Source organism: Heliangelus exortis, chromosome 12 (genome assembly GCF_036169615.1).
Source record: "Heliangelus exortis chromosome 12, bHelExo1.hap1, whole genome shotgun sequence".
NCBI lineage: Eukaryota > Metazoa > Chordata > Aves > Apodiformes > Trochilidae > Heliangelus > Heliangelus exortis.
In genome coordinates, this window is record NC_092433.1 from 17,496,889 (window position 1) to 17,520,025 (window position 23,137).

The following is a 23,137-nucleotide window of genomic DNA, read 5'->3' on the forward strand; positions in this document are numbered from 1 at the left end:
GCTTTTTCACAGAATTTGTGTTACAAAATAATATAATTTACCTGAGTGCTCCGCTCTATTAGATCCATCAATCTGGTATTTATTGTTCCCTACATTTAACATACCTGTCCATAGAAACAAAATATATTGTACCTTATTTCCTCTGAAGAAAAGCTCTGTAATTATCACCAAATCTACAAAGTCTGCTTGGAGGTCAAATTTCAGATCTCTTTCGTCTTTTTTTTAAACTTCTAAGTGCCAGAAAACAGTTTTAAAAAAAAAAAATTACCTTTCCTCTGGACTAGACTCCCCAACTTGAAAAGGAAAAAAAAAAAAGGGGAGAGGCACTCAGTCACTTAATGATGTGATGGCAGGATTGGGAAATCCTCAAAACCACCCAGCAACAAGGAATGCAAAGCAAAGTGAAGCCAATCTGCAGAACATCACAACCCTGCAGACCTAACACCAGTTTTTATGAGAAAGAGATAAGGTGAATTCAAAATGATGGTGCTTGTTTTATAGTTTTCTAAAATCAACAGGAACTGGGTTCCCATTGCTGAGGGTGCAGGGGGGCACGAAGGGATTGCCTGACATCAGCAGAGAAAGGATCAAACCACATTTTGAGAAGCTCCTCAGAGAGGTACTACCAAATAATATCAAAATAACAGTGCCTCCTTCACAGTTATAAGGGATAAGAAGGACTTGGGGGGTGGGGATTTAAAAAAATGCCAGCCTGCAGTAGTAACTACAAAAAAATCATTTCAGGGTCCAAACCAACATAATATTTATTTTTCGTAATTAAAAAAATTTCATAAACCACCACAACTACAAGCCCACCCAAAGCAGCAAGAAATAATTTTTACCATTTTATCCAAACAGAAAGCTGCTGTGCTAACTTAAAGGATCAAGATATGTGGGCCAGCAATCTGAATGCCAAGTTTTACCCATGTGAATTCAGTCATAAATGCTTGGAAAATGTGATTCTTCAACTCAGAAATAGCAACTGTAGCATTCAAAGGTAGTCCAGTAATTACTGGAATGCCTGGTGAAAAACTAGACAGAAGCTAACATCTTACTTACATTAAATACACATCCACCACAAATTAAAAGAGGAAAAAAAAAATAAAAAAAAAAAAACCAACAATCAGGCGAGCAGATGTTTGGAGAAAGAAAGGGGAAAAAAAATGACAAGAGAAGGCCAGATGCTCATTTCTGGTACTCAGCACAGTGTGCTGAAGGTGCCCCACACCATCAGCCTCCCCAAGTCCTTGATGCTGAAAAGCCAAAGGGAGTCAGATTGTCACCTATCCAGCCCTAAGTGGTAATTTCATCCCAGATTCTGCAATAACACACTGCCTCAAAATCACAGAAATGCTGTCTAGTCATCTGAGACAACAGTAAAAGAAGCAGTAATGCCAAAAGTAGTAGCCTACTACAGCCTGAAGGACTCCTGGGTTTAGCAACTGGGCTGGCATAAGGATTATATTATGAAGGAGTGCCCACACGACTTTATTAAGTGCCAGTGAAATGTCTGTTGGATTTGGTGCCTGGGAAATACTGTAAGAAATGCCAAAAAACTACGACTGAAGCTGCTTGACCAATCCAGGCTTATTCTCAGCTGTCATGCCCTGAAAAAAAAACCCCGTGGGAAATAAGGTACCAGCGATGGGTAAGAGAACCTCTGCAGGGAACACAAAACCCCAGGATAAGCTGGTAGGAGCAGGAAGAGTCCACAGCCAGGCTTTGGAAGGAGGTACCCAGAGAGAAGTTATCTGCAAAATGTGCATCACACTCTCCTGGCTCTCTTCACACCTCCCCCTTTGCATCCCCACTCCCATGCACCTTCGCGTCTATTCCCACACTTCTCTCGCTACCCACATCCTGAACATATTTATGTTGTAAATATCCATTTGGAAGCTTTCAGTATGCTGTGGCACAGAGAAGGATGCTGCTTAGAGCTTCAGAAGGCAGCTTTCTCACTGTGACCCCTCTCCCTCCCTTTCCCAACTGCACAGGAGGGGAAAAAATTACTTGGCCCTCACCCTTATCTTTTATCCACTCAGGAACTAGATTATTGCCTAATAAAACTTCACTGCAAAGCTATTAAAAATTAAAGGGATATTTCCTTTCCTACATAATGATTTGCCACAAGGCAGACCTAAATCAGGACTGATGAGGTTTGTGGTACCTTTTTCTTTTTTTTTTTTAATTTGGCAGAATTTTCAGATTGGTTTTTTTGCAGCCCTTCTCGCTCCCGTCTGAGAAAACATTTCTCCTTCTATCCCCCCAGACCTTACTTCTTCATCATGATGAAGCAAGAGGTGAAAGGCAGCTGAGCCAGCAGAAATTTTCCCACTGTCCTTCAGGAAACACACAGAAGAGCCCAAATAGTTGGTATATGATTCACAACCAGTGGTAGAAAAAGGACAAACCAGATTACAGCAACACAGAGGACTCCATCCAAAACCTGCATCCAAAGAGGCTCCTGCTGACATATGGTGGGAATGTGACTTTCTGCAAATATACCCCACAGAAGCCAATTCCTTTCTTCCACCCAAGCCACATCCAAGAGCTGTAGCAGAATGAGCTGTTACTTACACACGTATTAGTCAGGATAGGCATCAGCCATGATACAAATTTTAATCCATCTAGCTAATGAGGAATCTGCCATCTAGTTAACGTGCTCAGACCCTACAGAGAAATTAAAATCCACCTGTTTAGCCTCCTCACTAAACAATGTGGTGCCCATCCTGAAGCATCCTGGCTCCTTTTCCAAGTCCCCCTTCATCCCTGCTCCCTCCACGGGGCCGGCACCGCTCTGCTCCTCCGATACAAAGAGAAGCACCCGGAGGAGAATCATGCTGGAAAAACAGAACTTGGAAAGAATGCGTTAGCAACTTCCATCCAAATATAAAATGTATTTAAAGGTCATAATTTGCATAACTACATCTCATGTTTTTTGTTGTGTGGTGTTTGGTTTTTTAATTTTTTTTTTTTTTTTCCTTTTCCGAATTGCTTTATCCTGGAAGGTGCTGGGGATTTCTGAGAATCTCTGCTTCTTTTTTTCCATGTTTTAACAATTCCTAAGGCTGCTCAGGGCTTGGCAGGAGCAACTCTGCAAGGTGGCCTAGGACTACACCAATAAGTACAGAGCAAACTAACTGGAGAAGGCATCCAGGCCAGAGAGTGTAAAGCATCATTTATCACATGCTGACATGACTGTGCTGACACAGGAGTTTCACTTTCTTCTGGTGCACTCTTGGTGGTGGATTCAGAAAAGCAACAAGAGGCACCCACAGTCATAACAGGAAGAGCTCAATAGGCCCTGGGTGCAAACTGAACCAATGGTGCTGCATTGGTGCACCAGTGATGCTGCAGTCTTCATCCCATAAGGATGCTGCACTCATCCCCTAACCTTCCTCACCAAACCCTTACTCAGTCCCATGAAAACCACCACATTTTCCTTGAAAGGACTGTCAAGGCAAGAGTAGCAGGTTCAAAGAGTGCTCTCCTCAACCAGAGAACCAAGAAATGCTGAAAGATTCAGCTCTTGCACCTGCACAAAATTCATTATAGAGGCCAACCTGTGCTGCTGCTTACACATCTGCTGAGGAAAAGATGAAATGGCTAAATTGATATTAAGGCAAAGAAAGGGTTCCTCACATCTAAGGCTGCTTCAGAAGTGGTATTCTGCCTTCTCCTGAGCTACAAATGATCTGGAGATGGCTGAAAACTCTGGCTACAAGCTTGAAGTTTCCCCAGCTTGAATAAATGCCTTTGCAAAGATCAATGTGCTCTGCATGGGGTTCAGAGGCTGATCACAGCTCTACCACCATCAGCACCTGACTGGTGATTGACACAAACCACACACCACCTACAAAGGCATTGCACAGACCCAAGCATGTGGGAAACACAGGCTTTCAAACAGCCTTCTGCAACATCTTAGATGTTTTCCCACATTTCCATTCAAAGGAAAAAAAAAAAAAAGCACAACCAAGTTTTGCAACCAGGTTGCAGTATCCATGTTAAGTGGGATCTTTCATTTCTGTAGCATCCACTTGCATTCCTCTCGAAAGTTAAGAAATTTTCTGTTTATTCTGGACTCTGCACAAGACCTACCCACTAAAAACAAGTTCTGCCTGGTGCTCTGCTGCAGACATGACAGGAGAGAATGGACCCAGAGCATCCAGGCAATGAGCATCATGTTAGAGATGCAGTGTACTCAAGTTTTTCAAGCTACACATTTGTGTCAAAGAAAGGGGACTAAAGAGGACACCGTTTTCTAGTGAAAACTGTACCTATCTCAAGAAACACAGTGAAACTATCAAAATAAAGTTCACAGATTCCTCTGGATTTCCCACAGTAACGTTGGTCATGGGGTCTTTATGAGAAACACCCCAGTCCTGACTAATTTAAAAGCAAGAATGATGATACACTTACGTTATTAACATCAAGCTTCAAATCAACCTAATAAAAAGTTCTGCATTTCTGGTGCCTTCTCCCTCTGTCTCACCCTTCTTGCTCTGCAGGGCAAGGAGGCCAAAGCTCCTGACTCCTCGTCCACCTTGCCTGAGGACTCTGCAGGCCTCCTGAAGAAGGGTTTGTTTCATTTCATAAAGAAAAGGCACCTTGGGCAACATGAAGTGAAAATCCTTTCACCTCCCAAACTTCTGTTTTCCAGAGAGGATGAAGAGATTGGAGGAGATGCTCACTCCTACACCAAGCTGTGGTGGGGAGGCAGAGGTGGAGCTCAAGGAAAGGCAACCAGGATGTCCAGGGCTGGTTTAGGTCAGGAGAGCCCCTAGAAGGCAGCTTGAGAGAGAAATGAGACCACAGCCCTGTGCCAGGACTTGCCCTGAACACATCTCAGCCCACAGAGGACAAGGGGGGTGTCCTGGGCGATGAAACCCCAACATCTGCAGAGGAAAGTGTGCCAGAAAATCCAGCTGTGCCCAGACCCCTCACCTCAGAGAAGGTTTGGCAGAAGTTTTCATGCTGTTTTGAAGGATGAAGATTCAAATCAATAAAGAGCTCTCAAGGGTCTCTGTGGCCAACCCACACGTGGCCTCCCAGGCTCCTGCTTTGACCGGGATGCGGTCTTGGAGAAGATGCAGCCAGAGCTCCTCGGGGACACCCTGGAAGGGGGAGATCCAGGCAGAGCCTGGAGCACTGTAAGGCAAATTCACAGGTTGCCTTCACTGCAAGGCGTGCTTTGCTTTGCTTTGCTTTCTTGTTTGTTTGTTTTGAAATTTTCTGGCAGCGGAAAGAGAGTCACTGTTTTGTTTTTCTCCCCCACATATGCTATATAATTTTCTCTTTCGCACCCGTTTCTTGCTTACTCAGTTGACTATAGTCTGCTTCTCTCCCAGGAACGCGAGCTGTGTTTGTCCCCAAACTGCATCCTGATCCAACTGCTTTGTGTCATCCCACCAGCCCTGCTCAGGAACGAGGATCAAAATATTTTCCCTAGGATGGGATGCTGAGAGATGGGCACAGACCTCATTTCAGAGCCAGGCTGACCGACGGGGTTCAAACTTGTGCAGAAGTGTTTTGGCTAGCAGCAAACAGAGACGTGAAAAGTGGGAGTAGTGCTACAAACAATACCAAAGCTTTGTTTGTACAACCACGCGAATTTGTTGTGCCAGATAACACTGCTAAGGAAACACCCTGTTTCAGCTACACATCACAAGAGAGTTCCCCCGCACACACTGGACACGACGACCACGCTTGCAGCAACATCCAAAAGCAGCCAATAAATTAATAGAAAACATCCACAGGCCACAGACATGATCAACAAGTAGGCCAAAATAATTCGGGAAGGCTGTGAGAGGCACATAAAAAAGTCCATGGCAGCAGTCCGAGGCAGGGATGAAGCAATCCCACTTGAGCTGCTCATCTAGAAGCAATGACACAAGCCCAGGTGCTAAAGGGACATGGGACAAAGCCATCCCCAGTCCACGCAACTTGCCTTCCATCTCTGCAAGTTAAAATTAACTTCCCTGACAAAATGCAAATACATTAAAAAAAACTACCCCAGCCAATTAAGACACAAATGTTTAAAGACATGAGTAGTAATTACAAATGTATTATTCATACCTAATTTACAAGATGAACTCCTTTCAGTAAAATATTAAACTGTTTACATGCATTCAGGAAGACCATTTCCCAACCCTTCCCGCCCTGCTCACTATTGCTATGCAACAACTCCCCAGACTTACAGTGTACACCACGGAGTAATCAGAAAATGTTTGACCCCAGATATCTACTTGACCCTCCAGAAATGCAGACTCGCTCACTATAAAATCCTAAACAATGGGGCAGACAAGGTCAGAGGGTCAAAGCAAGTATTAACAGGTCATTGTGCAACCCACTTGGGAGCAATTACTTCTGGTCACGGCTAAGTGGACACTTGATTGAATACCACTAAGACAGCTCACATCCCACAGATAACAATCCTCACAGCGATTAAGAATTAAAGCCCCCATGATTCAGCCTTTATTACTCAAATGAACCTAACTATTCCATAAAAAACTCTTGGTATATGCATGATGCAAGGCCTAAATTGAAATGCCACCTCATTAAACAATAATATCTAATTTTATCTAAATGAATTTTCATGAAAGTACGCCACACAGCTCAGGAATTTTTAAAATGAATTATCACAAGCGATACATAATTTCACCAAAACTGCTGCAGGAAAAAAAAAAAAAAAAAAAAATTAGCTTCAGGGATGAGAGGGAAACATCTATGCTGAATGAAAATCACACTTCTGTTTGCAGAAAGGGTAAAAGAGGGATTCAGGGCTTCTGACAGACACCAGAGCCAGATTTCAATCAACTCAACACCTTTGTGCTGTATCAGTTATGCTCACCCTACCCTGATTGACAGAAAGCATCCAAAACACTTGCTGAGTATCACTGCACACACAGGCCACTTCCAGAAAAGGAGATACCACCTGAACACACCAAACCCCTAAAGCTCAGGGTTACTATCACAAAAAAGCCACCCACAACAGGCTGCTAACTGCCCTGGAAACTGTTTGTCCATCCCCTCCCAAGGGGTGGAAACCCTGCTGCATGTCTACATGATGGCTTTTCACTTAGAACTCTTAATTATTTTACAAAATGTATGAGAAGCAGAGAAAAGATGCTGATTTTAAAAGGTATCCTGTCAAGCACCATTGAAAGAAAAGACCAGGTAAGCCCCTGTACTCAGCCCTGGTGAGGCCACACCTCGAGTACTGTGTCCAGTTCTGGGCCCCTCAGTTCAGGAAGGACATCGAGGTCCTGGAACAGGTCCAAAGGAGGGCAACCAGGCTGGTGAAGGGACTCGAGCACAGGCCCTATGAAGAGAGGCTGAGAGAGCTGGGGCTGTTCAGCCTGAAGAAGAGGAGGCTCAGGGGAGACCTCGTCGCTCTCTACAACTACCTGAAAGGAGGTTGGAGCCAGGTGGGAGTTGGTCTCTTTTCCCAGACGACTTTCAACAAGACAAGAGGACACAGTCTTAAGTTGTGCCAGGGGAGATTTAGGCTGGATATCAGAAAGAATTTTTTTACGGAGAGGGTGATCAGGCAATGGAATGGGCTGCCCGGTGAGGTGGTGGATTCTCCATCCCTAGAGACATTTAAAAAGAGACTGGATGTGGCACTCAGTGCCATGGTCTAGCAACCGCACCGGTGGGTCAAGGGTTGGACTTGATGATCTCTGAGGACCCTTCCAACCCAGCTAATTCTATGATTCTATGATTCTATGATTTGATTTTTAGCCCAATTTAGTTGCCGATTCCATGGGGGGGGGAGGGTGGTTCCCACTGCCCTATGACTGAAGAGCCACACCAGTGACCCACAGGTGCTCTCAGCCTCTTTGCTCCATGTGTAACTTTTCCCAACATCTGGTTCTCTCACTCTCCTTTGCCCCTTTAGTTCCTGGAAAATAGCTGGTACTCACAAACCCCAAGCCTTCTTCACAGCTTACAACTTCCACAAGAGGAGAGGAACAACAACAACAAAAAATTGAAAAAAAACCCCAAACCAACAAACCAAAAACCACCCCAAAAAATTAGACCTTTTCCAAGCTAACTTGCCCAGCATAAAGCTCTGGAAAAAACCACATTAAATGGTGATGGTTGGTTGGCCACTGCACACCAAAGGCTGTGAAAGGACATCAGGAAAATGATGCTTAGAGAAGTTAGGGCCCCTCTGGGGGTGAACTGCTTTGTCTCATCCCCACTCTGCCCAGCAGCAAAGCCAACACCTCAGGGATATTTAAGAGAACTGCATATGCAGACACTTGGATGTGCAAAATTATGCATGTGTGTTTGCAGGCCATTTTAGAGCCTGGCTCATGACTCATACAGAAAGTAGATCAGGAGGAGAAAAAAAAAAGTTTGAAGATGCATTTTTTTGTATTCTTGCTACTGCAGCATAGCTTTTTTTTGTTTTTTTTTTTTTCTTTTTTTCCCTTTTCTCTTTAATATTGAAATTGTTTGGGCCTTTGTTCTGCAGCTGTTGGAAAATTCCGAGTTTAAAACAGAAGTCTTTTACATTAGTGTTGATACCATGATAGCCAGCTGATAACATACCAGATATGCAAAATCCAGGCCTGGGAGACTCTGCATTGATTATTGCACAGGAGGAATGAAAAGCTGCACGGCTGCTTCTCCCTTGTCCTGCTGCCAGCGAGGTGTAATAACACTGTTATGAAAAGCAAACAGGGATGAACTCTGCTCAAAAGAAGGTGAAGCCTGAACTGAGAAATCAATTGCTGCATCAGTCGTGCCCCTACAACTGGGTAATGCTGTTAGAAAGTTCATCGAGCCCTCAAGATCCTCACCCTGGCAAGGCTTCCAGTATTGTGCATCTTTTATTGGCACTGAATATTCATCCTGTGGCAGCACGAGGCCAACTACCTAAAGCTGCCACTGTGGGTAAAAACCAGCCCTGGAGTCCAGCCACCAGCTGGAGATTTCATCCAGAGGTCAAGGCTTGGTTTTCCTGTCTTTCCAGGTTCCACATCTCCCTGTACTTCTGTTGACCCAGGTCTGGGATGAGGATCTTGTGTTCTCCTCCTGCCCTGGGGGGGATGATGTGTTACAGACCCTGGTGCCCCAATACAACGCCAGACATGCTGCTGGGGGCAATAAAATCACAGTGAAGATTAGAGTCCAAAAATAAGGTGTACCCTCTTGCTGGGACAGTCTGCCTCAAACCTTGGGAAACTTCCCAAAACTTGGGAAACAAGCAGCAAAGTGCTGAGACAGGGACTACTTGAGCTGTGCTGAGGCATCAAAGGGGTAACCACGGGCTCTAAGGTACAAGAAGGTGGTTAAGACAGGGCAAAACTGAGGAGGGCTGGGGAAACAGGAATAAATTTATGTTAGTTTCTGCATGAGAAAAGAAAGCCCTGAAGGTGTGCAAAAGCAGCCCTGCTGCTTAGCAGCTACACCCCCAATGGTCCTTGCAATGGGGAAAGTTTTGGAAAACACTGAACAACAAAAAAAAAAAAAAATAGATAAATGAGGCAAAAAGAGGCAAGAAAACTCACTTTTGCCACTAGTTGAGTCAGGGAAGAGGAAGGCTGTGAGACATCAAGTAGTTGCCAGCAACTGGTCTTACCACCTGCAGAGTCACGGGGGAATCACTCCCCAGGGCTTCACTGACCAAGCTGTACACAGCATTTAGTCCCTTCCTAATTTCTTGCAAACCATTTAAGCCTACCATGCATAAAACACCAAGTGGAGAGTTATTACTGTCAGACAGGCCAAAATCTCCTGGATGGTTCAATGACTCTCTGACATGCTTCTGGTGAGGAATGTGAATGAGATCAGAAAAAGAAGTCACACCTAAGCCAGCCCAGAGATCACCAAACCATCACCTGGGCAATGGGATGTGCTATGAATCTGGGCACACAGATGATTTTCAGCCCTGGTTTTTATTGTTGTTTTGGGTTCTGGGTTTTTTGTTTGTTTGTTTGTTTGTTTTCTTTTTCATTTGGTACTTTTTCCTTTGTGTGCCCAGGAATTATAGCCTGAATATTGAATTATTGCTTTGACTGCTGCCCTAGCTGTTACCAGGAGCACTGTGGGCCACCTCCTGCCCACCCCAACTTCTCCAGGTCTCAGTGCTCATCCTTTCCAGCTGCAGGGACCACCAAGGTGCCAGCATGCTCCAAAGTCCAGAAACTTGCCTCAGGGCTGCTCAGCAACAAAACTGAGGTTACCAACCCACTCTCAGGAAGGCTCTGCCACTCTACAACATCAGCCACAAATTCAGCACCTAATACATATTCTGTAATCTGCAAAACAAACCCAATTAACTCACTGGCAACTCCCTTCCTACTTGCAGTAACTTCTGGATGGGGGAAACACACACACATTACTTGACATATATCATTTCTTCTGAGCAGTCATGTACTTTTTCAGTAGCCCAAATGGGATTTTAATCTTCCCTGCAGTTCCCTAGTAGCACATCAATGCTTGAAAACCAAGGCAATCAACCCCCAGTACAGACCTGGACTTCCAGTAATCTGGGTGATGTCCAAATGCACCAGGAGCAAGAAATGACATTTGGGTTTCCCTCTGCCTGTTCAGCACCTGGAGGAATCATTGCAAAGAGGGCCATGTCCCATACCCCTGGCTGGAGGTGAGGGATCAGCATGGGATTGCTGCGGAGGAAGGAAACAGGGAAATCAAGAAGGAAATGGCTGGGCCAGATAAAATCCCCAGTCTCCCTCTTGTTAAATAGGATGTTTCTGGTTCAGGAACAGATGGGAAGAGAATCTGCTCCATGGCTAACCCAGAGGAGGTGGAGATGCCTGAAATAAAGTCCCTTTGACTTCAGCTCTGTCCCCCTGACAGCCCAACTCACTCATGGACTGAGCAGATAACAGGCACCCATTCATCAGCCTGACCAATGCACAAAAGCAAGAATTTCCTTCTTAAAGAGATTTAATGATAGAGTTTTAGAGACTGGTCAAAGGAGAAAGACTGAGAATGAACACACTAGAGATGAGGTTGCCACCAGTAATTCCCTGAAGCAGACACCCCAATCTGCAGCCCTGGAAGGACACAACTTACAAAAGTTAGGCATGGCCTTCAAGCAAAACATTGTCCAACTGCAGAATTAGAACTGAGCTCAGATAAAAGTTTTTACATCGACCTAGTCTAATGGATCATTGAGGTGGCTTGGGGTTTATTTTGGGGGTTTTTTTGGGTTTTGGTTGGTTGGTTGGTTGGTTGGTTGTTTTTATCTCAACCAGAAGAAGTCAACCCATGAGTGCTCATCTTCCTTTGTACACTGGAAAAAAAAAAAAAAAAGAAAAGATGCAACTAACCAGCTGCCTTGGGATGTCAGCCTGTTTTCTCTCCAGGAAAGACTTTTTTCACATTAGAAAATCAGGTTAGAACATATTCCATAAGGCCAGTCAGCCAGACAGCAAGCCTACAGGTGCCATCCCACTGATCACCCAGACCTCCATCCTCTTGGGCCCGTGGGAGCTCCCAAAACACATCCCACCTCTGCCATGCTTGCCTGGAAAAAAAGCTGGAGATGTTGTGCCTTCTCTAGGGTGAAGCAGTTGGAAGGAGAGAAAAAGAAGTTTTCAGCTCTGCAGCTTTTTCCTGTTCAGTTCCTTGCAATGTTTGCCTTCCTTTTTGGTAGAGAAGACTTCAGTTGCCTGGAGCTATCCCAGTTTCTACTGGGCATTCATAGCAGAACCCCATCTCTTGCTGGTTTTGCTCATGGCTACCTGAGCAGCAAGCAGCTCCTGTGCTGCAGAGCAGTAGCACCTTCTTAATGAAACAGCTATGAGATCAATGTTGTATGACTTCCAAGAGCAAAACAGTTTACAATTAGCTGAAGGTCTGGTATTTGACAGTTTTTTATGGCTCTTTTACAACTGTTTGCAAATCTTTTCTTCCTTTAAATTATTCTGAAAAGTGTTAGGGGGAAGCCAAAAGTTATTTTGTGCAAGCATGTGTCTACTTGCACGAATCCAAGAATCTTTTTAATTTAAAAGCACCATTACAAATGCCTGTATTTACATGATAGTTATTTATGTAATGCTTTAAAGAAAATCTAAATGGAGCACAGAAGCCAATGCTAATGCAGAAGACAGTGGGAGTTAATGAACATGCTCCTGGGGCAGTCCAGGAGATGGCAAGGCATGGTACATGTGCTCTAAGGAGTCAATAAAAAGAACTTTGGATGCAACATTGATGCATGCATAACCTAGGACTTTTAGGCTCTTCTCATCTGGATTCCTGTGATTTTTGGGCCTGTGTTTTACACTTCTGTTTATATATTAGTCCAACATAAAAAAAAAAAAAAAAAAAAAAGGCAGAACACAGACTATGAAGACACAATTCCTAAAATTCACACTCTCTCTTGAGCCTTTATGCATCTGGATAAATGAAAAGAATATAGAACAATTAAGCTCAGAAGTCTCTTTTCTGAATCCACACCCCTCTTCTTTTCATTCAGACATGAAAACCTTTTTGTCCTCCTCAATCCAGAACAGTCTGATTTCCAACCTAGAGCAGCAGCTCAGGTCCTGGCTCTCAGGAGCATGGCACAGCCCCTCATCTTCACCTCCAAACATCACCCACTTGAAGTGAAAGTGCAAGAGAAAGCCTTCACAGATAAAAAGCATGTTCTAGCCTCAGGCCTGTCAGCATGGCACATGTCTAAAGAAAAAAATGAATCTGCATGAGAGAAACTTGAAATGCAGGTGCCTGGGTGGAAAAGAAGCTTATGTATGTAAAAAGAGAAAAGAAATAAATAAAAAAAAAAGAGAAAAAGGGATGCTCATTTGCAAGAGAACACAGGACAAAAACCAAAACTACACCTGTAAGAAACATGTTTCTTTGCCAGGTGCATTAAGGTTAGACCTTCATTTTAGACTCTAGCCAAAAAGATTAAAGCCGTTTTCACCCTCACCCAAATCACCAAGGAGACCAAACCTTCTCCAGCTTTTAACTGCAGTGAAGTTAGCATGGAGGGAGGATTCAAGAGAAACATCTCCCAAGCTCCAGATCACTATCACTGTTCAGAGCATCCTCCTTGCTGCTGCTGCTCCCTCCCTCTGCTCCCCACCAGCAGCCACCAGGCAATGGATAACTGGAGAAGCACCTTGCTGGACAAGACACTGTCATCAATATCATCTTTTTTTTATAATTATACCTATGGTTTGGTAGCACTGCATCCATAATCTAGACTGATGGCATGCAAGCTGCTGCATCTTCCCAGGGAAGATGAGCTCTAGCTCAGAAGGATGCCTCCAAGCAATGGGGAACTCTACCAAGTTATGTACTCTTATGCAAGTTTGGGGTTTCTTATACATCTGAAGGGAAAAAAAAGAAAAGGAAAAAAAAAAAGAAATCAATCCAGTAATTCCGTGTTGATTATACTAAAAGTAATTATACTTTTGTTATGCCAACAGTACCTTCAGCCTGGAGGCTTCCAGTGCTTTTATATGGGTTGAGTGCCTCATGGATGAAGTGAAGCTGTAGGTTTTAGGCCACCAGAAAGAGGGGGATGCTGGATAAGCACACCAGCTGGGAACTGGTACTGTCTGTAAAAACACTCTACTCTTACCTGGGGCAAAAAACATAACCCAAACTTTCAAAACAGTGAAGGTCCTTCCAGTGAAGGACCAGATTAAGGGCCACAACTTGGACACAATCTGAAGTCAGACAACGTGCCAGAACTATAAGAAAAGGCTCCCATAGACCTGAATATCAACAGGGCATTTTCTGCAGATTTAACCACCTCTGCTGTGGTACATACCATGTCCCCTGAGCCACCCATCCCCAAAAAACCCATGCATGTGGCCAGGCTGCCTGTGTCTGCCATCTGCCTGCTATCAGTGGTGGGGATGGATATGTCCTGGTGCCACCCAGCCACTCCACTCCTGCTTCTTCCAAGCTAAACAAATAGATAAGAACAGCAACCCCCTCCAAACCCACTTACCTCTCTTTGTAGCCAGGTGTTGGTAGATTTATTAAACTTATAAAACCTTTTACAATATAAGTATATTGTGTGGGAAGAGAGAGAACAGTCACCACATCACAGTTTGCTCAGCTGGATCCTGCCCAGCTGTGGGATCACCAGTAAGCAACAGATAAATTTAAGTCCTGTTCTGACACTGGCTCCTCCTGTTGCTTTTGGCAAATTGCTTAACACCCCAGCATGTCCAAGTTTCACTGCTTTATATATACATACATATATCTGTGTACACATACATATTGTAGCAACCATATTTATTCAGCCTCCTACAATGTTCAAGAAAGCAACGAATGGTGCTAAAGCACTGGGAAGTGGAGAGCCCAATTAGAGACAGAAATCAGGAGCCTGGATAGAGTGAGCAGTGATTTCACATCAGCCTGCAGAGCTCTGAACAACCATCCTCAGCTTTGGAAAATCGGGATCCTTTAGAGAAAGCTTAAAGATGAGGGTGGAAAATAACTCAAGTCCTTTGGAAAGAAAATAAATATATGATCAGAAAACACCACAGCCAACCCAAAGCACTTATGGGCAAACCACTGATTGCTATTCCAAACCACTTTTCCACCTGAAGCTTCCACTTACTATCTTATCTGATGTTCTCTTAGGGAATCCCCAGGTTGTCTCTGCTTCCAAAGGACCTCTCAAGCTCTACTCAAAACCCTTCTCAGGGCTGAAGGTTTCCATTGTTTAGGGATGGGTGTAAAAAGGCAGCATTTTTATGTGCTCTACATTCTTTTTTTTGTTTTTTTTCTTTTTTTGTTGTTTTTGCACGCTGCTGTACCCTTTATTTTCTGGCAAGACTATTTTCCTCAGATAACCAAGCTCTGATTGCCATATCCAATACAGACAAACACTTCTACTGGCCCAACAGATGTAAACAAGTCCCAAACTCCTGACTGCCAGCTTAAATTTGTCTGCTTTACATTAGTGTCCTTCCTCTAAAAATCTCTATTGGTTGAAATGAAGAAGAAAAAAAAATACAAAGGTTTCTCCCCTCTCCCCTTGTCGTTCTGTCTTCTAGGAGGAAAAAAATACCTTCAGCTTAGAATAAAAAAATCTTTTCAGGAAGCAGTTTTTGTGGAACATTGCATGAAACATCTGGTTTAAGTGGCGATGTTAGAAAACCAAAAAAAAAAGTATCACAGAATAATGATGCTTTTTTGAACAATCAGTATCAGTCTGTTCCTGGCATTATTTTTGGAAATGGTATAGCTAATGTGACAGCTCTGATTTGGAGCCTTCAAAAGGCATAAGCTATTGGCATTTTAAATAAATTACATACAAACATGCACACACCCCTACACCCACACTAACTAACAGAAGATTTGTTCTGCTCATGTCTGCTGGCTCTTCTGGTACTCCCCAACAGATTGCTTCCCTCTCTCATCCCAGTTTTCTCCTAGAGGGACTTTACATCAGGCATCCAAATACAAAGGGTAGGAAGAGCCTTGCATTAAGATGCTGCAGAGCAGAAGGGATCCTCTGTGACTAAATGGACACAATCAAGCCTTTCAATTAAACTATTACCCAAAGAGGTGCAGGTGGCTTATTACCAAAGACAGCATTTCTTTAAAAAAAAATGGAAAGTACCATTAGAAACACCTAATATAACTCTTATTAACTTATTTGAATCTGTTCCTGAGCACACGGGGTATGTAAGTGCCTGCTAACATAGCATTCTGTTTGCCTAATTAAGTTTTCAGTAGGGTAAGCTCTAGTTCTCATGCTAATATGAGAAACTGAAACAAATCACATATAAACCAATGCCTAGCTTGATTTACCTTTATTGTTTAAGAATTTGTTACAGGCTCTTCAACAAGGGCTAATTTTCCATAGAAAAGGACAATTGCTGGACAAATTCTCATCCCAGCCCAAGCAATGGGGTTGACAGACTTGCCTCTTAAGTTATAAACCCTCCATGCAGTTGCTGTGGCCCTTTGGTTTTCCTCCTCATTTTTTCCCCTTGCCAACCCACGTTCCAAACCTTGGACTTATTTCCTTGGCCGTGCCAGCAAGCAGCACCACAATGCTTTAGCTGGGGAACATTAAGCAGAGGAAAATTACCATTAGCTAAAAAAATGACTCTTAAGAGGCTTAAAAGAAATCTCAGGGAATCAACTCAGATCTCCATGACAAATAATTAGCAAAATAAAGATAAAATACTAAAGCATCTCAGCTTTCCGCTACATTCCAAAGCAGCTTATTTTCTCTCTCAGTTTTATTCTTGCTGCATTTCAAATGCTCACTTGCAATTTCCAAAAAAAGAAGAAAAGCAGGGGAATAAGGAGGGGGGGGAGAAGGAAATGACAACAGAGTGGTTTGCCCAAAAAGCCAGATTTCTACCCAAAAAGTCCCTCCACCCAACCCTCTTCCAGGCAGGGCCCCCGACCTGCACCCCTGTGGGACCTGGTCATGGGGCGAGGGCTCCTGGAACAGCCCCAAGACTTTTTAAGCTGTATTACAGTATTAATATAATTTACAAAATGGTTAAAAATCATAATGTTTTTCCTTCGTGAAAAATAACACACTTAATGCTTTTCATCTGGCACATAAAATTTACAATACCTCCAGGAACATTTTCTTTGGTTAAATCAACACTATTGGTACTTTTTTTAGCCTTTAAGCACATTACAGCCCCAGCTTTTTATGGGCCGGGTTTTTGGGTTTTGGTTTTTTTTTTTTTTTTTTTTGGGTTGTTGTTTTCACCCATTGTAATAAACTTTTCAAAACCAGAAATGATCAACAATAAAAAAGCATTCCCATGTTAAACAATTTTAACTGCTGCTTTTAAAACAATAATAAAAAAATTTAAAAAAAAAAAAAAAGGGGAGGGGTAGGGTGGGGATGGAGGAGTAGGGTGGGGAGGGAGGGGGATCGGCTTGAAACCCGACTTGTAGGGTAACTCTCTCGATGCAATTAATATAAAATAATCATCCGTCGGGCCAAACTTCAGCACTCTTCCCCAAATTGTTTCCATGCTGCTTCCATCAGGCGGCCGCAGCAGATGTTGGCTCTTAAAGGGCGCAGACGACGCAGTTCACGACTCCTGGGAGGCGGCTGCGCTCCACATCTGCGCTCCATGAAGGAGAGCGCAAGAAGTGTGGCAGCCAGCAAAAAAAAAAAAAAAAAAAAAAAAAACCAAAACCAAAAAAACAAACCAAATAAAACCGTCAGCCCGACCAAACCATCCCCTTTCTTCCGTACCGGGGTTAAAAATAAAGGGGGTGTTCGCCCCGCTCCTCCCCGGACCGGAGAGCATCCGGGATGGGGCGGGTTCACGGCGAGGAAGCGAGCGGCGGCGGCAGCCTCTGCCTGCCGGCTCCTCATTAACCGGGCAGTGATCCAAGTTCATCTGGGCCCCAGAGAAAGGCAACGCTTGTGTTTAGACCGCACAATACTGCCATAACATTAACAGATTTACATATGCAAAACTGTGAAGCAACAGGCATTCCCCCTCAATTGACCCACAGCTTGTAGTGGCTGCCGAGTTATTCCCTGCTTAGGCTCTGTAACCAAGTGGGCGTCATGCGACTACCATCTGGGTACCACTTATTTAAAGCTGGCAGTCTCTCTGTAATAGGCAAGCTGGCAATAAGCAGGAAGGGAATAAATTGCATCATTTAGTTAACATCCACTTGCTTTGCGGCTGTTAAAAACCCATGACTGAATAATAATTCGGTTATTTCTTTTGCCAGACAATGCTGTCAGCCAAACCGTACTACGCATGCTGCAAAACGTCAGCTTGCAAAATCTCCACTTTAAAAAAGAAAAGAAATTCGCAGTATAACGTGAGCTAAGAAGTTTTTCTAATGCTAGAGACTCAAATGGAACCGAGTTCTAAAAATAAACTTTCGCTACTTCAAGTCACCAGATTCTGCTTTCTCCTCTGAAATTTTATTCTTTGGTTCTATCAGCCTCTCACCCTAATCCATTAAACTTGACAAAAATAAACAACCTGGACCAGAGCGAGCTGAGGAACCAGGGTCCACTTGTAAGAACCCTCATTAGATCCAAACACATTTCCATACCCTGCTACCCGCTGCCCTTTCTCATTTTTTGCCTTAATTCACAGATTTTATAATTTTCTTTGACAAATTACTTTCACACTAATCTATATCAAAGAAAGTGACTGAAACCCTAGACCACTGAACTACAGCTTTGTCAAAAAGTAAGTAAAAAATGGGAAAAACCTAAAGAGCTTTTGAAACAGGCTCCTCTCAGGGTATCTTCGGTTTGAAAAAAAAAAAAAGTTACTGATGGTAAGAATTTTTTTTATTTTCCTAGAAACAGTCTGGGGTACACGTATCCATCTCTCTCCAGGACTAAAGGAAAAAACCCATGCTGAGTACACTCTTGTTCTGCAAAGATAACATGGGGTTCACATTAGGAAGTGAGAAAAGAAGTAAAATTTCCATACAGTAATGATGAGGAAGAGCCAAGAGCACAGCCCATGGGTAAGGACTTTCTCAACACCAGCTACAGCATCACTGTCTCATAAAGCCAGGCTTGCTCCTCCTCCTTGTCCCATCAGGGACATGAAAGGCAAATGTGAGACAATTTTTGTCCCCTCCTCACTCCTGTCTTGTCCCTACTGCAGGTGCAAGAGGTAGAGGTGACAATCTCCAGGTCATGCCCCATCTCAGCAACTGCAGCACCAGGTGTACCCAAGGTCAGGTATGGTTGCAATCCAGGTGACCCCTTGATAATCCAGCAGTGATACAGGGGCAATGGGACCTGCAGCATTCAGATCTCATAATGCTTCCTGAGTCAACATACATGATAATTGTTCACTTAAAAAGAAAAAAAATTTGGAAAGGAATCTGTTTGCAGGCTGCTCTTGCTGCTGCCACCAGGCAAGGAAATGCTGGACCCATGGCCTATGGGCCACTGGAACACAACAGGGTGATGGGCAGTCACAACAGCTTGCAGGATTTTACAAGAAAGTAAAGAAAACAAGATAAAAGAACAGGGTGTTACACTGCATGATCCTGCACCGACCCAACAAGACAGTGGTGAGACAGGAGGGATAAAAAAGGGAACAGAAACAAGGTAGAGAGAAATATTTGGCAGGAAATGCAATGCCAAAAAATGTCCCAGGATCTGGTTGTCAGATGCCAACTCAAAAGCCTCCAAAGAAAATTAGGCTACATCACCCTCAAAACCTTCCTGCTACTAAAAAAAATCTGCAGGCTGTTTGTCAAGTGGTAATTGTGCTTGCTGAGCCTGCTCCATCCTCACCCAGGAGGTCTCAGCATGAAATACATCTCTGGAGAGAAGACCCAAGGCATCCAGTAACTTTGGCAAGTTATCCTTTGGGAAACATGCATCCCCCAAAGCACTTGTGTATCTTGGAGAGGGTTTAAAAAGCATCACAGTACAGAGTCTTAGCACTTTTAATTGCATAGACCATACCCAGGATCATCAACCCAGTAAGATTGTCACGTCTGTGGTACATTACTGTATGGTCAATCTCCCTAATTATTCTTGAGTTATTTTTTCCAGTAGATCTACAAAATTATCAGCATAAATCTCTAAACATTTACGAGACAACAAACTCAGCACAACAGACATAAGCTTGGCCCTGACAAATAAAAATACTAAGGAAAATGTATTTATTTGTAGCAAATGTCCTTTCCTATAACCATCAAATAGATTACAAGTGCATTCCTTAACTCGCATTGCACCCTGGGATCCAGACACTTAACTAGCACACACTCCAGTCCTGGATTAATCATAAATAGAATATATTTTTAAGTGCATTAATTATGTAACAGATGCTTCCAGGATTCCAGTGGAGGTAATTTTTAAAAATCCCAGCACACAGTTTTATGAATCTGTGTAATTTCAAGGTTGCTTTTAATTTGCACTCCATACTACACTTATTTAAAACCAAACAGTAATCAACCACTGCCTAATTATCTTATTTATTTATTTCTTTTATATCAGTGCAGACTGGAAGACATACCCCACACAGTCAGCATGGGACATCCCAGCTGCCAATGGAGGTTCCTCCCAATTTCTTTGCCACGACCATAGGTTTGGGTTATGAGCCATGATTTCTGCCTTTGCCTTCTCCTAATAATCTCTCCTCCTCGGAGTAATTCCTGCACATTCTGAAACCTCTAGCTCTTCCCACTCATGTAACGTGCCATCCAGTGCACCCACTGTCCCCAGAGGACACCAGGGACTTGACAGGACACCTGGGGGTCTCTGCAAAGTGCTCCACGGATCCGTGGGGTACCATGAAATAATTCCCAAGCAAACCAGCACAGGTCAGGGGTGGGCAGAAACCCACTGATGCCCCACAGAGCTCCAGCCCACCAAGCAAAGCCCCTCTAACCTACAGCCCCTATAGGGTCATGCTGTCATTACAGCTGTCATTACACCTTCAGAGGTCCTGCTGCTGGCTTGCTTTGAAAAATGGTCTAAAACTGTGTGTTGTAGCATACTGGAGAAAAATGGGTGTTTACCTTGCTTACCTTGCTGGTAACAAACATGGCACACCCAGGTGTAGGAACTGTATGCAGATCCACAGTGCTTTCCTTCTAGTTACTGCCTCATACAGCCAACCTCAGCTGCTAACAGCCACAGACAGCTTCACCAACTACAACCAAAAGCTTGCAAGGGGTCTCCTGGCTACAGCACTGCAGTAACAGGCACTGGCGGGGGCTCAGGTGGGAGGATGGAGATCTCAGCAGCCTTGGGACAGCTGCACAAGAGCAGCCTGGGGCAGGAGCACCACAGCCTCCATGTCTTGGATGAGAAGTTTGCATTTTTCTCCCTCGCTGCACATCACAGAATTCTTGGATCAAGTTAGAGGTCTTCTCGCAGAGCTTCATCTCTGCTTCTGTCTCTGATGTTTAATTCATGGTGACTTGGAGGGGCACTTTTCCAGGCCCTGGCTCTGTGCAGGCTGCTAAGCAGGAGAGCCCATACCCTGCTGGATTTCTGTGGGATTGGCCTCTCCCTTCAACAAACCCTCCAACTGGTCTAGGAAGAGAGGGAAATACTCAGGAGTAGAGAGAGCTATTAAGGCTCCAATCAGATGTAGTGTTGACACCTAAGAACAAACAGTGAATAACCCTAGCACAAGGTGAGCATTATTTAGGACTATGTATAATTACACATGAAGAATATGAACCTTCAGCTCTGGGCAAAGAGATGGGGTGAGGACAGGAATGGTTCCAGACTGCAGCTCTGCTCACCTGCACATCAGCCACCCCTGGGGAGACCTGGCAAGCCAAGTTGGGCACAAACCAAGGAGGAAGAGAAGGTGGATAATGAGTATTTTATTCCTACTAAGCATTTGATTCTGACTGCTACGCCTTTCCAAAAAGAAAGGTAATAATTAAAAGTGAGGGTTAATGCTTTGATGCCTCGCTTCACAGCCTGCTCATTCAAATTCCTCAGCAAGACAATGCAGAAATGGGTACTGAATGAATGGGCTGTCAGCTGAAGAAGGCAGACAGCTTTGTGCAACCCCAGGGAGGCCCCGGGGCAGGCAGCTGGGTGTGGGTCTGGGTCCTGCTTCCCCAGACAAGCCACAGCCAACCTCCTCTGGCACAGGGGCAGAAAGAGTGGGGTGGGTGCACCCAGCTTTTCCTCACACCACCACCATCTCCTCATCCAGCCTTCCTCAGAACTACCCTTTGGCTCTGAAGGAAAACGTGGGGCACAGACCAGCCTCATCCCACCTAATCAGCAGATGTCAGAGCCAGGATGCCCTGTAATGCCACTCAGGGATGGTAACCCCTCCTGAAACATTCTACCCTTCTCACTGGCACAGAATGAGATGGTCTGGAAGGGACCTTTCAAGGCCACCTAGTCCAACCCCCCTGCAATGAGTGGGGACATCCAACTCCATCAGATTGCTCAGAGCCCCATCAAGCCTGACCTTGGATGTCTCCAGGGACAGAGCCTCCACCATCTCTCTGGGCCACCTGTTTCAAGTGTTTTACCACCCTCACAGTGAAGAACTTCTCCCAGTATCCAGTCTAAACCTATCCTGCTCTAGTTTAAGATCAAACAGGGACAGCCAAGCAAGCAGAGCTCTCCTGGGCAAGAAGATGCTCCTCCATGGAGAGGAAAACCGAGCTGAAACACATTCCCTGTCTGCACCACCTGGAAGAGGGATTGGGTTTCCACCAAACTGCAATGTGACTTCATCCCCATAATCCCTGTGCCACGTGTCAATGCCAACTCTGTGCCAGGCTGTCAGCAAGGTGAGAACACTCGGGGGCTGTACCTGCTTGGCACAGCTCAAGCGAGGCTCCCTCAGGGCTCCTCCAGTTTCAGTTCCTGCTGACATGCACCTGCACCCATTTCAGAAGCAGTAAGAGCATAAACCAGATTTAAAACTTGACTCAACCCCCCCAGCATAAGCCTGAGCAAGCCCCACACCACCCTAAAAACCATCCATGCCAGCACCTGGGCTGGCAAGGGGGATGGACATGGCTGTCCCCACCTGGGACACAGCTTTACCTGAGCTTTAGGTTCAGCTGTATTTGTTTGTTGCACAGAAAAGTTATTCTAAAACCAAACAAAAGCAATTACCTGGGTATTTCTAAGTGCCCTTCTCAAAAATATCCAGCTCATCATCTACTGCCAACAGGGAAGAAAAAAACAACCTGAAGAAAACACAATGCTGGGCTTTTCAGTGTGTTCATGTTAAGAACTTTAGTACCTGGCACTAAGGGAAGACTGTTAAATTAACAATTAAATGGAAACCCATCCTTCCATTAGCTTTGGCTGGGTGGTCCCACCAGCAGGCCCTGCTGGGGATCTGTCCCAGGGCAGCTCCAGCCACAAAGCCTCTGGCAGAGGTTTCACGTTGCAGCAAAGCAAACCCAGAGGTTTATCAAAGCGGTGGCCCTGACCCCTTCGGTCCCTCCTCTGCCCTCCAGAGTCCAATGAGGAGGCTTCAACTGGCAGAACACATTTTTTTTCTGCTTAAGTAAAGTTTTCTGCTGGTCTGGCTTCCCGCGTGGTCTCACCCTGAGGTCAGGCAGAGTCAGCTGAAGAGTGGGGGCTGTGATGGGAAGCACCCAGGGACAAGAAGGCACATCTCAAATCTACTTATCTGCAACGTGAACCAAGCCCTCCTTCTGTACAGCACCCAGCACACTGTCAAGCAGTCTGTGAAAGCAGCAGCAGCCT

General features: G+C 44.5%; 1 protein-coding gene across 5 annotated transcripts in view; it reads right to left on the bottom strand.

The window, feature by feature from the left end:
• Positions 1-23,137, bottom strand: part of FOXP1 (forkhead box P1) — a 379,251-nt gene that overhangs the window by 342,447 nt on the left and 13,667 nt on the right. The window lies entirely within an intron of this gene.